The sequence below is a fragment of the Pinus tabuliformis genome, chromosome 3_2 (genome assembly GCF_031772625.1).
Source record: "Pinus tabuliformis cultivar Carrire ecotype Pingquan chromosome 3_2, CPIR1, whole genome shotgun sequence".
Lineage (NCBI taxonomy): Eukaryota > Viridiplantae > Streptophyta > Pinopsida > Pinales > Pinaceae > Pinus > Pinus tabuliformis.
The window spans coordinates 229,761,868-229,769,313 of record NC_142302.1 but is presented as its reverse complement, the minus strand read 5'-3'; positions in this window follow the sequence as shown (position 1 = coordinate 229,769,313).

Genomic DNA, 7,446 nt, shown 5'->3' with positions numbered 1-7,446 from the left:
TGAATGCTAATTGTCCTAGATAGAAAATGCAGACAAACTGATCTAATAATAAACAATAAAACATATATTTTCATGGAATAGGAGTCCACAGAGAATCCTTGTTTCTAAGAACGGTTCCAGCTTCTAGATGGACAGCAGAATATGCTTGGGCGTCTGCTGCTTTGTTATTTGCTCTTAGAACATGAAAATATGTCAAGCGAAGTGATTTTGAGATGCTTTTGATTCTGGAGAGAAGCCTGGCTAGATGCAGATCAGAAGGGTTGGAGTTGGTCACCACAGCTCTTATAATAACTTGGGAGTCTCCAAGAATGTTTGCTTCCCGAATTCCCAGCTCCTTGAGGAAGATTACCCCTTGCAAGAGGGCGAGAGCCTCGGCTTGTATGCTTGATGTATGTCCAAGCCCCCAGGCAAAGTTATGAGAAGAAATATTGTCTGGCATGATAATGTGGCCACCCGCCCCAGCTTTCCCTGGATTCCCTTTAGCTGCTCCATAAAAAAAAAGAGATGGAATTAATTGTTTGGACAGCCATTCCTGGAATTCGATCTCATTTTTTCTGATTTGCCAAACTTCAAGTTCTGGAGGTGGGCTTCTTGGTTTATGGAAGCTAATCTTGAAGGCCGTTCCCAGCTCTCTGTCATATTGACTGAGGTTTGAGTCGTCTTCTATGTCTTCCAACCACTCACTTAATTGGCACTTCACTGTATTAGCTACTATTCTGTGATCCTGAGCTTTGTCTCGAAAAATCCTCCTGTTCCTTTCTAGCCAAACCTGCCAACTAGTGAATTTTGGCAAAGCACTCCATGCTGCTCTGATCTTTTTGTTCTTTGGTTGAACGCCTGGGTATCTGGCCATCCAACCTACAAACAGCTCTTGAACTGAAGTGGGGAAATTGAAATCGAGATTCCACTTGTCCAGCAGATCCTGCCAGACAGATTTAGTGAAATTACAAAATCGATCATTATATGGAGAGCGGTTTTAGAATTTGACTTACAAAGAACACATCTGGATGGTCCCTTAAATCCTCTGATTTGAAGTCTGTCCTCGGTAAGAATTTTTTGGTGGCTAAGAATCCAGCAAAAATGATCGATTTTTGGAATAGACAGGAAGTTCCATATCCCTGCCCAGGGAGCTGGGTTGGGAGGGACGTTTGGATGCTCTAAGAACTTAAAGTAACCCTGTTTGACTGTATAACCAGAGCGATTGTTTTCCCAGCCTCTTGCGTCCTTTCTGTTGGCGTGGAGGGGAGCCAATCCATGGAGATGGGCTTTGAAATCCGTCCATTCATTTTCCAGATCGTTGGGCACTGGTAACTGCTTCTAGCCCGTCCAGTAATTCTCTGTCCAATCCGACAGATGCCACAGCGTGTGTATGTGCGCTACCTCCATCCAATTTCTGAGCGCTGTAAAATTGCCTGCGTCTACCAAAGGGGGGCGATTCATTATTTTGTCCTTCCAAACCCGAATTTTCTTACCGTTACCCGGAACCCAATGGGCACAACTGTTTATCATCGGCGCGATTTTGTTAAGGAGAATACTGAGGTGCGATCTGGTCGAGTCTTTGGGGTGGTCTAAACACCGGAGCCTTGGGCCTCTAAAGTACCTTTTCCATAGCGCAATCTGAGCCCAGCTAGGATTAGGGGCGATAATTTTCCATGCTAGTTTGGCTCCCATAGCAAGGTTTTTGGCATACAGATCTTTGAGATTTAATCCTCCTTCGAGATAAGGTTTTGTGACTATATCCCAACTGATTAGAGAGAATTTCTTATCATTGTGCTTGCCTCCTCTCCAAAAAAATCCCCTGATTAATTCATCCATCTTTTTTATAGTTCCCACTGGTGCCAGAAGGACCGCAAATCTGAAGATCGGAAGGCTGTTGAGGACTGCTTTGACGAGCACAGCGTTGCCAGCGATGTTAAGCCAAGAGGAACCCCAGGAATTCATCTTTGATTTGAATTTATCTATGAGGGAATTCCAGTCTTTGCTTGCCACTCTCTTGTTGAAGACTGGCAGCCCAAGATACTTGAAAGAGGACCAACTGATGGAGGCAGAAAATCCCAAACATCTAGCTATGGAGGATGCAGTGGAAGCAGGAGTATTCCAACAAAAATTCTGACATTTCCCCTTATTTAGCTCACTGCCTGAGATTTTGCAGAAGTCATCCAAAACTGCTTTGAAGTTGATAGCTGATTGAAGAGTTGCAGCTCCCAGGAGAAGGGTATCGTCAGCGAAAAGTGCATGATTGATGCGCTTCACCCCCTTGCAATGCACAACCCGTTGATAGCATGATCCTGCTGCTTTTTATTCAGGTAGAAACTAAGAACAGAGGCTTGAATGACGAAAAGGAGGGGTGAAAGAGGGCACCCCTGCCTCAGTCCTCTAGTGGCTTTGAAAAATTCAGCGGCCCTTCCATTCACTAGAGGAGCAATCCAAGGCTCCGTAATACAGGCTTTTATCCACTTTATAAAGCCTTGCCCGAATCCCATTTTAAGCATTACATCAAACAAAAATTTATGATTAACACGATCAAATGCATTCGATAGGTCAAGTTTGATGACCATACCTCTTTCCTTACGATGCTGACTGGAATGGATTGCCTCCTAGACCAGCACGAAATTGTCCACTAGCTGCCTGCCTTTGATGAATCCCCCTTGATTGTCCGGGATGATTTTGGGGAGGAATCTTTTCAGCCTGTTTGCTATCACTTTGGTGATCACTTTGTACCCGATGTTGCAGAGTGAAATTGGGCGGAATCTGCTGAAGGTGTTTGCCCCTTTTTCCTTAGGGATGAGGGCTATGAATGCCGAATTAGTGCAGCCTCCAATCTTCTGACAGTTCTGTGATTTCTGGATCATTTTGATGAATTCCTTCTCAATAATCTGCCAACATGTTTGTAAGAATCTTGGGGTGAAACTGTCCGGGCCCGGGGCTTTATTCGGGTCCATGGCGAATAGAGCCTCCTTGACTTCTTTGGGCGTGATTATGCTTTCTAGAGCCTGATTGATGTTGGGTGAGATGATCTTAGGAACAGCATCTAAGAGGCTGAGATTATGGTCTGCTCTGATATCTTCTCTGTACAGATTCTCAAAATGCTCAGAGGCTGCTTTCTTTATGCTATCAAAGTCCCTTAAAACACTGCTTTCTTCTTTTATTTCTTTAATAGAGTTCCGGCCTTTCCTAGCTTGAGCTTGCTTGTGAAAAAAGGAGGTATTCCTGTCTCCGGATTTAAGCCAAAGACTTCTAGATTTGAGTCTCCAGTACTCTTCTTCGGCCAGGCATGCTTTGTGGAAGTTTTGCTGAAGCTTGGCCTCCTTTTCTAGGTCTTCATTTGAAATATCAGTTGTTTCAAATTGAAGGTGATGTCGTTCCAGATATGAATGAGTTTTTTTCCTTTCCTCAGCTGGGTTGGGCAAGGTCTTGGCCCATTTTTTTAGCATGGCTTTCACTCTTCTGAGTTTTTCTTCCCATACAAAGAAGGCAGAGCCCTTGACTGGGTTTTTCCAGCAGTCTCTGACCTTATCCATGAAGTCTGCCTCCTTGATCCAGAGAGAGCAGAATCTGAATGGAATAGGCCCCAGATCCGGAGAAGTCAGCAACTCCAGACTGATAGGGTTGTGGTCTGATGTACTGCTGTGCAGGATGCGCGATCTAGCTTCCAACCCAATGAGTAGGAAGGAGCTTTGAACCAAGAAGCGGTCCAATCTTGCCGCTATATGTCCTGGCCCAGCCCTTTTGTTTGACCATGTGAACTTGCCAATGGTTGGCTTGATATCGATCAGATCCCAGACTTGCATGAGATCCTCCACTGTTTCTCTTGCTGGATCTCTGACAATGCTGCCTCCTCTCTTTTCTGATGGCAGGAGGGTGAGATTGAAATCTCCTGCAATGATGATGTTCTCCAAGTCTTCCCGGTCTGCCAAATTTTTTATGGAGTCCCAACATAATTTCTTTTCACCTGCATTATTTGGAGCATATACATTGACTAGACTCATAATTGTATTAGATTCTAAATGTTGCAACTTTAACAATATCCAATGAGTATTTAGGGTTTTAGAGATGAGGGAGAACTTATGAGGATTCCAGAGCGACCCAAGTCCTCCTGAGGCTCCCCAAGCCGAAGTTGCATGCGCACCATCTTTTTTCCAAAACTTTCTACTTGCTTGGAGGAAGGATGATTCCTCCATCTTAGTCTCCTGGATGAGGAGGATGTCCGGGGATTCCTGCCTTATCAGGCTTCTCATCGCCTCTTCCTTGGCTTTGGATCCCATACCCCTACAGTTCCAAGAGACAATCTTCATTACTTATTTTTTTTGTGGAGAGCTCCTTTGGAGCTCTGGATTGGGTCCTTCTTCGTCTTCGAAGTTTTTAATAGGAGTTTCTCTAGCGTAGGCTGGCTGCCCTGGAGCTTGTCTTTGTATGTTTCTTGTTCCCTTTTTTCTTTTGTTGACATTCGGCCTCTTGTAGATCTTCTGGGGGTGGATTGTGATTCCCCTATTTCCCCTTCTTCTTCCGACTCATCGGATTCTTGGGTTTCCTCCTCGCCTTCAGATGTCTTTCCTTTGGGAATCTCTGGTTCACTTTTAGATTTAGTCGGGGAGACTTCTTTCGGGGTTTCTGTATCCTGGGAAACTATTGTTTATGATCCCAGGATCTCATATCTGTTTCCTTGACTTTCCATGGGCAGCTTCTGAGCAGGCGCTGTTTGGGGTGTTCTGGTGTTAGCATTTGCGGCCTTCCTAGAGGTAGATCTGGATCTCTTCGCCCGATTCCATCCTTCCTCTTTCCCTTTATCTTCAGCCCCTTTGGACGGGCAGTCTCTAGCGAAATGTCCATAGACTTGGCACTTCCGACATTTGAACGGCAGCTGCTCATAGTCTAGTTTCTGAATATGTGTCCATGGGCCCACCCTTATTTTGACAGCTTCAGGAAGACCAACCTCCAAATCCACCTCCACGCAAATTCTGGCGTAGTCATACTGGTCTCTATTGTTGGCCCTGTCAATGAATTTCCCGAGGGTGTTCCCGATGTGCTTCAGGGAATCCCAGTTCTAGCAATGGACCGGAAGATTGGGGAGTCTTACCCATACTGGGACTGCTGAAGGCACGTCCATTGCCGGGTCGAAATCTGGCGTCCATTTGTTCAGGTACAGCCCTTGAGGCCCCATGAAATAGGGTCCATTTCTGAATATGAGGTCTTTGTCTTCTTTTTATGAGAATTCAAAAAGAAAGTATCCTCTTCCCAGAAAGTAAGATGTTACCTTGCCCTGGATCAACGGAGCCCAATTTCTGGAGACCCAGCTCTCTGTTGATTTAGGAGAGGGCCAGAGGCCTGTAAACTGACCCACTAGGGCACGTTCCGACAACGAAAGGGCTAATTGGATTGGACCTCCGGGAGGAAGGGCGATCTCCAGGATGTCATCGAGTCTTTTGACGAACTTAGCGGCTTCCACTGCTTTCTTCTTGGGGAGCGAGGCCAACAAGGATCTGAAGGCCTCAGCTGCAGAGGATGAAGGAGGGGAGGAGGAAGATCCCGGGGGAGGGTCCGGATCTTCCATGAGGAGCCAGCTCTACCCGCAGCTGGAAAGGTAGGGAGAAGGGCAGGCAAACGCAGGGCGAGAGGACTCCCACGCACAACAGCCAATGGAGGGACGAGGCAGGGCGGATCCGCAGGAGCGGACCACTCGGAAAAGAGCCGAGCACAGCAGCTCAGGCTTCCCGACGCGCAGCGATCATGAAAATTTTAAAGCATCAACATTATTATTATTTCAAGTTTTTCATCTTTTATCGAATTGAAGCCCTAAAACTTCATGTAGCACTTAGAATTTTGATTCATAGTAAAAATACAAATTGTGGAGAATTATGTTGTTGTCCTAATGATATTTTTTGCAAAAATATTTAGTATCATATAATATGTCAATTTTCCATTAAATAGAATGCTTTCCCTTGAAAATTTTCACACATCTTAAGAGGTATGTGTGTGCTCACGTAGCATAACAAAATGTGTAATTTAATATATATATATATATATATATATATATATATAGAGCATGATCTACATAGAGAGAGCTAAGTTTTTCATATTAAAAATTTATTTTGTATGAAAAAATATATTTTTTATCATTTTTTAAACTTGGAGAAGTAATATTTCAATTTCATTTTGCAGTGTTCACCTAAAGTTTTTTTCAACTATTTGAATAAATTGAAAAACCAAAAGGGTAAAAAAGGACATAGTGGTATTGTTTGAAATTTTTTCATTTTGTATATTTTATGATATCAATTTTTTATTTAACCTCTTTAAAACATTTCAAAAAAATTTCAAACATTATGTTTAAAATAAATTAGATGAAAAATATCATATGAATTCAAAAATGTCAAACTCATATGCCATTAGATAGAGGATTCCTTCATGAATCCACCTAATCAACACCATTAGATAGAGGATTCCTTCATGAATCCACCGTGATCAACTCTCTCACCTAAGGAAAAATTTATCCCTAAGTCCATTAGGGTACAAAATGTTGTTGCATGAAATTTTGCATAAGGGTTCTTAAATTGTGGATTTTAGGACTTAAGAGGCTAGATCCAGCGCCTAAATTTACAATTCAAATAGCTCAATCAAGCTATTATGCTCAATCGAGCCTCTATAAAAATAAATGAATGATCTAAAATTAAACTTTTACCTCATTTTAAAATTCTAAATCTTATTAGAATTTTTGTTATCATGTCAAGTAGAAACTCTATTAAATTTAATATTAATATTGAAACATATTATTATTATTATTATTATTAAATTAAATGATGAAATGATATTAATATTAAAAAATTAATATTAATATATTTTAATGTTAGTATTAAATTTATTAATTTTGGATTAATATAATATATATATTTTTTATATTATAACATATATTAGCATAACCCCCCGATCGGGGTGGTTAAAATGATGAGACGGGAAGGCAGTATAGGGACGCGGGGTGGCAATTATGAGCCACCTTACAACAGGAGCTCGCGGCAGGTGGATGACAAGGTAGGTGGACTGGGCATCATGCTAAATGGTAGACGGAGGAATAAACTCAAACACGGAGGTGGTGGAGGTGACGGCGGAACGGTGATGGGACAAGGACTAGGACGCACAAGAGATAGCAGAGGAGGAGTGGGCTCTTATGGTGAATACAGGCGGCAGAGAAAGGAGGTACAACAGATCAGAGGAGGGTGGCAGGTAAGACGGAATAGATACGGGTGGAGACATAAGGGGAAGCATGCAAGGAGCGCTCTCGAGGTGAACAGAGGAAGGAAAGGAAAGGTGGTAGACGGAGCAGGTGAAATTACTTAGGATCAACCTCTGGAGCCGAGGAAAACTCAGCACAGGAAAATTGAGGACAGCATGAGGACTGCAATGCAGGGAAACAGGGGAGGCAGACCTGCACGAGCACAAGGCTCCAAGGCAGAA